Here is a 9,205-nt window from a genome sequence, read left to right as displayed (position 1 = left end):
AAGAATGAAAAGGTCTTATACACAGAAAACTACAAAGCACTGCCAAAAGAAATCAAAGAGAATTAAATAAATAGAAGGGCATGCCGTGTTCATGGGTTGGAAGACTAAATATTGTTAAGATGTCAATTATACCCAAAGCAATTTACAAATTCAACACAATCCCAACCAAAATTCCAACAGCCTTCTCTGCAGAAATGGAAAAGCAAATCATCAAATTTATGTGGAAAGGTAAGGGGCCCAAACAGTCACACTTCCTGACTTTAATACTTCTTACAAAGCAACAGTAATCAAAACAACATGGTATGAGTGTAAGGACAGGCATATAGACAACTGAATAGAATTGAGAATTCAGAAATAAACTCTCACATCTATCGCCAAATGATTTTTGACATGGGTGCCAAGTCTACTCAATGAGGAAACAATTGTCTCTCCAACAAATGAGGCTTGGAAAACGGGATATCCATATGCAAAAGAATGAAGGAGGACCTCTATATCACACCACATACAAAAATTAACTAAAAATGGATCAAAGACCTAAATATAAGAACCAAAAATTCTAAACTCCTAGCAGAAAACACAGGAAAGCATGTCCAGAACTGTGTTAGGCAATGTTTCTTAGACTTTACACCAAAAGCATGAGGAACAAAAGAAAAAATAGACAAATGAGACATTATCAAAATTAAAAACTTTTGTGCATCAAAGGATTTTATCATGAAAGTAAAAAAGACAACATACAGAATGGGAGAAAATAATTGGAAACCACACATCCAGTAAGGATTTAATATACAGAATATATAAAGAATCCTACAACGCAACAATAAAAAGACAAACAACCCAATTTTTAAAATGGGACCAAGACCTAAATAGACATTTTTCCAAAGAATATATTCAAATGGCCAAAATCATGAAAAGATGCCCAACATCATTAGCCATTAGGGAAATGCAAATCAAAACCATGAGACACCATTTCACAACCACTAGTATGGCTACTATTAAAAAACGGAAAATAACACATAACTTTTCCTCCATGTCTCTATTTCTTCAGCTGTGATGATTTAATGCAATAAGTTGTTAAAAGCCCAGAATATGGCAGATGTCCAATAAATTATATTATCGACATGAAAATACTATAACTGACAAAATCATCGTTACGAAGCATGCTGAGGCCTCAATGCCAGGCTGGCGAGGGGACAGAAATCATTCCAGTATGGCCCAAGCCAAGAGTACTCACTTAACCTTGGGCTTATTCATGGGCAGGGAGTCCATCAGATTAAATCATGGTATTTAAAGGAAAGTTTGGGTCCAATCCAGCCTGACGCTTATATCCCAGGGGCTGAAAATGGGGCCTGGGGAGGCAATAAGAATTTGTGGGCTGTGGGTAGCAGAATTGGATTCTGGAAAGACTCATTCATGTTAAAGTACAACCTTAAGCCAGGACCTAGAGAAACAAAGGGCCGATCCCCCACGAAGAGGGGGCCACCATGGGCCAGGAGTTTGATAGGGCTCTAGCAAGGATTTGGGGTTAGGACAAAGTTTCAACCCAAGAATAGAAAGAATTCAATCTACAGGTAGAACAGAAGCCCTGTCACACATGGGTTCATGAGGGAGACTGCAATGTGGCATTTTGCTCAGTGGATCCCAGACTTAGGCCATCCAGACCAATTCCAGATCTATCATGATGGGGAAGAAGCAGTCCTGGGTTGGCTCAGGGACGGATGTGACTCATTCTGTAGGAAGAATATTTCAGTACCCACAGCCAAATGGTGCACAAAGGAACTGAAGAGCAATCAGTGACATCTGCTAATAAATGATCAATATCTTCTAGAGCTTCACCACATCTCTGATGTAGTCTGAGATGATGCCAATTTCAGAAGGAAAAAAAAAAGCCCAGAACATATACTGCTCCTGCTGGAGAAGGAATCTGTCCCATGGGCCTGAGACTGTTAACTCCCTTCATTCACATGCCAGCACTGGGGGCACAGAGGTGAGACCAGGCCTTGCCCCACCAGAGCTCACAGCTCTTCTGGCCTTCCTACGTAGCCCCCGCATCCACTCCTGGAACTAAGACACCCTCCCATCCTAAGCTCAGGGAGACTCATTCTCTCTCTCATCCAAGAGCTTCTGTGGTGTGAACAGACCATTTAGTGCCCATATTAAGAAGAATGGAGAATTAGGGAAAGGAACTTATTATCTCTACAGGCTTCTGTTCTAGTTTGCTAATGCTGCAGAATGCAAAACACCAGAGATGGACTGGCTTTTATAAAAAGGGGTTTATTTGGCTATACAGTTACAGTCTTAAGGCCATAAAGTGTCCAAGGTAACACATCAGTAATCAGGTACCTTCACTGGAGGATGGCAAATGGCGTCTGGAAAACCTCTGTTAGCTGGGAAGGCACGTGGCTGGTGTCTGCTCCAAAGTTCTGGTTTCAAAATGGCTTTCTCCCAGGACATTCCTCTCTAGCAAGCTTGCTCTTCTTCAAAACGTCACTCACAGCTGCACTCCGTGAATTTCCTCTCTCTGAGTCAGCTCATTTATATAGCTCCACTGATCAAGGCCCACCCTGAATGGGCGGGGCCACGCCTCCATGGGAACATCTCATCAAAATTATCACCCACAGCTGGGTGGGGCACATTCCAAGCAAATCTAACCAGCACCAAAATTTCTGCCCCACACAAGACCACAAAGATAATGGCATTTGGGGGACACAATACACTCAAACCGGCACAGCTTCCAACTCAGAAGTCTGAGAATCAGCCTCATTAGAATACTTTGGGGATTCCCTGGACCCCCAAATTAGTGTCATAATAGGATTTCAATTTATATGTTCCTCAAAAGTCACCCTCCTCCCTCCCATCCTAGGCACTATAGGAGAAACAAATACGAGTCAGCTACTTAAAGTTCCTGTCTTTCAGGAGCTTATGCCCTTGTGTCTAATATGAAGTCTAGAAACAGTCACTAATGTTCAGAACAGTGGGTATATTAGAGGGGCACAGAGTACCAGAGGATACGATATCTTTTTATTGATATGTCAGTGCAGGCATGAAAGGATTCCAAAATGTGGTGGTCTGATATTAAATTTATATCATCAATTTTATGGCCACTAGCAATAATCTTGTCCAGAAAAACCAGGATGATAAATAAAACTTCTCCCTCTACATGTCACATTCTAATGCAATGAATGATTGCAGTGAAAATCTCTGAATAATCAAATAATTGCTCAATTATTTCACCTCTCTGGCCTTGACTGCTTCATCATTAAAATGAAAGAGTTTTATACATAATCACTGAAGACCTTTCCAGGCCACAAATATTCCTCGGGCAGTTCAATGAAAGGTAGATAGCCCTATTGGTCTCATCCTTAGGGACTACCATGAGCTTTTTGTGTAGGTAGAAAACTTTTGGATTTTCAGAAACCAAGATACCATTTTTTTAAGGCATAAAGATTGATCAACATGTAGAAATACGGTCTGCTTAAAACTTCAGGTGCCTCCCTAAAAGGGAATATGGCTAATCCAGAAAAATTCAAGACTGACAGGCACCAAACTTAACCCAGACCTGTGCGACATTTCCAGTCACTTCCTTCAGTTTGGTTCTCACTTTGCTTTCATTCTAGTACCCAACTGAAATTCCTACGTCCCTCACAGATCCCCAAATGACCCTTTCTTCTTTTCCTTGAATCAGGTTTAACTTTCCAAAGGCTGAAAATCATAAAGCAAAACCTGATATGAAAAAGGAAGAAGGGAAGAAGGAGCTGTACCCACAAACTGTAGAACTGGAAGGAATATTTTAATGCAAAAGCCTCAAAAAGAGGTTGGGCTACGGACTCCTAAGGGGGCTGAGGGTTGACTGGTTTGAGCCACATACATTAGCACTTGCTTCCTCGTGCTGATCTGTTTGTTGGTTACTATGTGGAAGGCGATAAAATATCCATTTGGGTGGGGTCAAGAATTATTTCTCACTCCTGTAGCACATCTGTGAGTACTGGCTTTTTGAATAAATGACCTCTGTGCTGTCAGAGACTGCCGCCCAACTCTGAACCTAGCCCTACCATATGGACACTTGGGGCCAATGAAAAATGGTGTCCGACGGCCCCCAAAGCATGAGAAGTTCTGGCAAAAAGTGACAGGTTTTATCCAAGCTGCTGAAGAGAAATGTACTGACTAGGAAGGCTAAGGAGGTACATGCCTTCGGAACGTGTCTGTAGATCAAAATACACCATAACAGATTCTTGGGAGAGCCCCTGGCAGCCATGTTAACCTCAGCATTGTTATCATTAAGAGACTCTGCTCATTTCTGGCACCTAACACTGGACACATTGACAGCACCGGGATTGATGGAGAAGGAAAGAATCTGTTTTGCAGCTTAAAAAAAAAAAAAGGGTTCTCAGATTTCCCAGGCCATTTGAAATCGCGCCAGAGAAATATTTGATTCCAGCATTCTTAAGCTCTTTGCGATGATGCCACAAGTGGTGTCCCCCACATGTGATGATGTATTTCAGAGCCAGAGTTTTCTCAAGATGTTCCAAACCTGCAGGCTCCTGATCCTTTTTCAAATTACCAAGATGATAGTATCCCGGAGAGGGTTGTGATTAGTCTAAACTCTCCACAGCTGTGAGAGATGAATGTACACATTCCAATAAAAAACTCTGCATGTTCTGGACTGAATTTACCTACATGACATCGAGGCCTATCTCAGGGACCACTTAAAAGAACTGGAGCTGCCTCAGTGCTATTCCGTTTCTTCCAAAACATCAGCTGCTGGGAGGCTCGCAACTGTTGAGGAAGGATGCCTCCCCTCCCACCGAGGTCACTGCCTAGCAGTGGGTATTATTTAGAAGGCCTGCAGTGTGTGGGAAGAAAAGCAGCGCCGGGAAAATTAAGTATATGGGAATTCAAAGAGGCCTTACAATTCATTATTTGAATAGCCAGGAGGATTATAAAACACCTTGTAACAGAGAAGCTTGGCCTGGACAATAAAACCAGCTCTATCACCACTTCCAACTCATTCATAATGGTGCTAGCAAGAAGGCAGGCTCAGAGCATTCTTCCATTGCTTAGAAAAGCCAAATAGGGCTTCGTTTTCTTAATTTGGACAACTTCTCCCTAAAATGCTCCCTTAAAATCCAAAGAAAGCATAATAGTACATGGCATGCCCCTTTTACCATGTGTAAAGATTCCATCTCTGAAAGCTCTTGCTATACTCCCTCATGAAACATCTGATGCTCCGCATGCTTTAAAGACTTGGAAAATGCTTAGGAGACAAGGATTCACAACACTGTCCAACCACATTAACAATTATAGAGGTAATAAATAAGATTCCCAATTAGGGACTCTCAAAATTCCAAAAGGAATTCCTCAAGGAATTAATCCCTCAAAAGGAAAATATCAAAGGAAAACATGATATGGTTTTTAAAAAATTATCTTCTAACACCATATGCATTAATGCAGAGGAATCTTCTAAAGCCAAGTGCACGTTCATCACGATCCACTATTTAGAGTCCACTGAAGCTTCCCTGGTTTCATGCTTGGTATCTGGAGATTTTTGATATTGCACTATCCATCACTTTACAATTCTTCACACAGCCCTATACATATGTGTCACACTTCTGTGATAAGTGGCATTTCTCCTGTAGACTCTGAACTTGACTTTTATTTCTCTGAGGCAAACCAGGAGGAACGTGACAAAAGTCAGTAGACCCGTTAGAAATTTAATTGAACTATAAACAAAATTCTCAAAATACCAAATTCTGGATGATCTATATAAGATATTTCATTAATAAAGGGATGGGAGTGGGGGAAGGAGGGAAAAGTTCCAAATTTTTTCTAATATTCATGCAAACAAAACACAGAACCCGAAACATTTCCTCTTTTATCTTTTTAGTCTTTCATATATATATTTTACATGCTAATAGATTCTTTCAACCACTGATAGCATACCACCTCTAGTTCATCTGTTCTAGTGAAAAATCAAAACACTAATTTAAGCCTGCCAACAGGCTATGCACTACTCCCTCTGAAACTCGGAAACCATGATGCTAGGACAGCTTCAATATCAATTTCAGAGAGTTAAATAGCTTTCTCCTGTCTTTCTTCTGGAGGCCATTTCCAGATATACTTACTAAGCTTGGGTTGACAGTAGCCATCATCACTACCACCCCCCACAGCCCCGCTAATCAGAAGCTCTTCCACAGAGTCTGAAGCCAACCTACAAGGAGAAAAACAACGTTGGCACTGAAGCCAGATTTTCGGTGGCTGGGTGGCTGGGACACATCCAGGGGAGGTCTGAGGACCCCACATTGAGCCAAATTCTCAGGTCTGCTGAATAGAAACTCCAACTCTGTCAATGGACCCAGAACCAGGAGATGATGCAAAGAGAGATTCAAATACATGAAATTGCTTATTTATATGCTGTCTTGTTTCAAAAAAGGATTTAAAGTAGGCAACTAAAATGCATATAATGTAGGAGGAAAAAATTTAAATAAGTTAAATGGAAAATCAAGGAAGGGTAAAGTAAGTTGTAAAATGCAGATCCTGGACATTATTGTAGGATCCCTAAAGAACCTCTTCTTCAAAGAGGAACAGACCTTCAGGCAAGCCCTAGGCACCTGCTCTAGTTAGTATAAAATAACTCCCCTCCCCACAAGGAGATCAAACTCCAAGGCCAACTTGAAAGAACAGAATGAACCAAAGCCCGTTCCCTCCTCCCTCCTTAGTATTTTTATGCCCTCTTCAACTCCCTCCTGCCTTCTCTTTCTCACAAAGGCAGGGACAACCAGATCCTTCTGCGATTCCCTGACTGATCAAATTCCCCACAGTAATGATCCACACAACGAAGTCCTAGATTCAGAATCTAACTTCTCTTTCTTTATTTCATCTGCCAAAACTTATCCCACTGATGTTACAGTCTTTCAACACTCCATTCTCTGCTTTTTAGGTAATCATTAGCAAATCCTACAAACCAGTCTCTGCTAAGGTGTAAATAATAATAACAAAATGTATTACTACATTTTAACAGGAGACAATGCTCTACCAGAAAGAACAAATCTTTAATGGGGAAAGGACAAGGAATTTAAGGAAAGCCTTTGCGACTGCTCACTCCACCTACTTGCAGGGCTGCTCTGGTTATTCTCCTGCTACCTGCAGCTTTGTTTTAGCTGTTACAAACCCAGCATATTGTATGATTTCCTACCCAGCAGTTGTTTTTTTGTTTGTTTTTGTGTTTTGTTTTGTTTTCAAATATTTAACAACCTGCTCTTAGGGGGAAAAGCCCTAATATGTAGCATTTGCCAATTTCCCTGATGTAAATATACCCAATGTGCTGGTTTGAATGTATTATGTCCCCCAGAAAAAGCCATATTCTTTGATGCAATCTTGTGGGGCAGACATATTAGTGGGGATTAAGTTGGAACGTTTGGATTAGGTTGTTTGCATGGAAATGCACCCTACCCAACTGTAGGTGATAACTCTAATGAGATAATTTCCATGGAGGTGTGGCCCCACCCATTCAGGGTGGGCCTTATCAGTGGAGCTATATAAATGAGATGACGGGCAGCGGGAACTCAGTGCAGCTGTGAGTGACAGTTTGAAGAGGCACTACAACCAAGAGGGACACTTTGAAGAAAGCACAGGAGCTGCAGATGAGAGACAGTTTGAAGACGGCTGTTGAAAGCAGACTCTTGCTCCAGAGAAGCTGAGAGAGGACAAATATCCCAAGTGCATCTAAGAGTGACATTTTGGAGCAACTGCAGCCTAGAAAGGAAAGTCCTAGGAGAAAGCCATTTTGAAACCAGAACTTTGGAGCAGACGCCAGCCATGTGCCTTTCCAGCTAACAGAGGTTTTCCGGACACCACTAGCCATCCTCCAGTGAAGGTACTCGATTGGACACTTTATGGCCTTAAGACTGTAACTGTGTAACCAAATAAACCCCCTTTTATAAAAGCCAATCCATCTCTGGTGTTTTGCATTCTGGCAGAATTAGCAAACTAGAACACCCATCATGGCTGATATCAAGCAACCCAAGTGACATTATTGAATGGGAAGTTAGGAAGAGAGGTGCAATTGCACATCATTATATAGTATTCCCACCATGTGAGTAGGATAAATGTAAATAACCTCAATAACATAAATTATAGTAAAATAACTAGTATGCGATGAGTTTTGAGTATTACCCTTGTTTTTAATAGAATTAATTTAATTATAGGTTCATATAATTTAATTTTTTATAATAGTTGTGCTAAATAACTAACAAAATTCATGAAAATTTAAAATTTAGCTCTAGTGAGCAGGTACCATTAGCTCCAGCACACCACTGCAGGTTGCTCTTCAAGGACATTAAAGATATTTTGAATAAACTACAAACAAAATATGTGAAGCTACTAAGTCATCAGGATCAAACTAGCCCCAGAGTTTCCAAGGATGCCAGCCTCTTTGCTGTACCACTTTAGAAATAAAGAACAGGTCACACCATGGAGAATATTTATAGGAACATCATTCATGCAACACCTTACAATTGTTTCGCACTTTAGACTTTTCAAAGTAGTGCTTTTATGGCTTGGTGGGACAGTCTGACCTGCAGAATGATTTTTAAATCTGTGGGTAACAGTATTTTAGTACCTAGTGGTTGGAATGGGAGTCCTGGAAGCCGCCTGTCAAAGAGAGAGGTGGAAGGGTGGAGATGGGAGCGATACAACAAGGCCCGAAACCTGGTCCGCTGCCCCACGGTTCCCGGTTCCTTCCTGGAAGTGGCTCCATCACCGTGCAAGGAGGTGTAAAACCGTACGGGGCTTTCCTTCCTTTCTCTCCTGTGTTCTGAGCTAACTTTGGAGATTTGACTAGAATTCCGTTTTCTCTACCTGAAAAAGAGGATTAAACGAGCCGTGTTCTCAGTGTCTTTTAAAAGTTAAAATAGTAAGAGCCACAAAATTTAGAACACTTTCACAATATTTGGTTTCTTAAGTCTCCAAACATCCTTGTTATCGCAGTAGACATTTACGCAAAGACTCTATATAGAATCTCACTCCAACTGCTGTACATACAGTAGTCGTGGCCGAGTGGTTAAGGCGATGGACTAGAAATCCATTGGGGTCTCCCCGCGCAGGTTCGAATCCTGCCGACTACGAACATAAGCATTTTTGCAACATGGGTAGTTGGTCTTGTTTTGGTACGTTCTTCCTCTCTTACCGATGAAAGTAATTTATGTACCGC

At 41.3% G+C, this 9,205-nt stretch overlaps 1 non-coding gene across 1 annotated transcript; it reads left to right on the top strand.

Annotated features, from left to right (window-relative positions):
• Window positions 1–9,037: 9,037 nt before the first annotated feature.
• Window positions 9,038–9,119, top strand: TRNAS-AGA. The gene has a single exon. It is a non-coding gene; the product is annotated as a tRNA-Ser (tRNA).
• Window positions 9,120–9,205: the final 86 nt, after the last annotated feature.

Source organism: Choloepus didactylus, chromosome 14 (genome assembly GCF_015220235.1).
Source record: "Choloepus didactylus isolate mChoDid1 chromosome 14, mChoDid1.pri, whole genome shotgun sequence".
Lineage (NCBI taxonomy): Eukaryota > Metazoa > Chordata > Mammalia > Pilosa > Megalonychidae > Choloepus > Choloepus didactylus.
The sequence above is the reverse complement of the archived record's forward strand: the minus strand, read 5'-3'. Positions and strand labels throughout refer to the sequence as shown.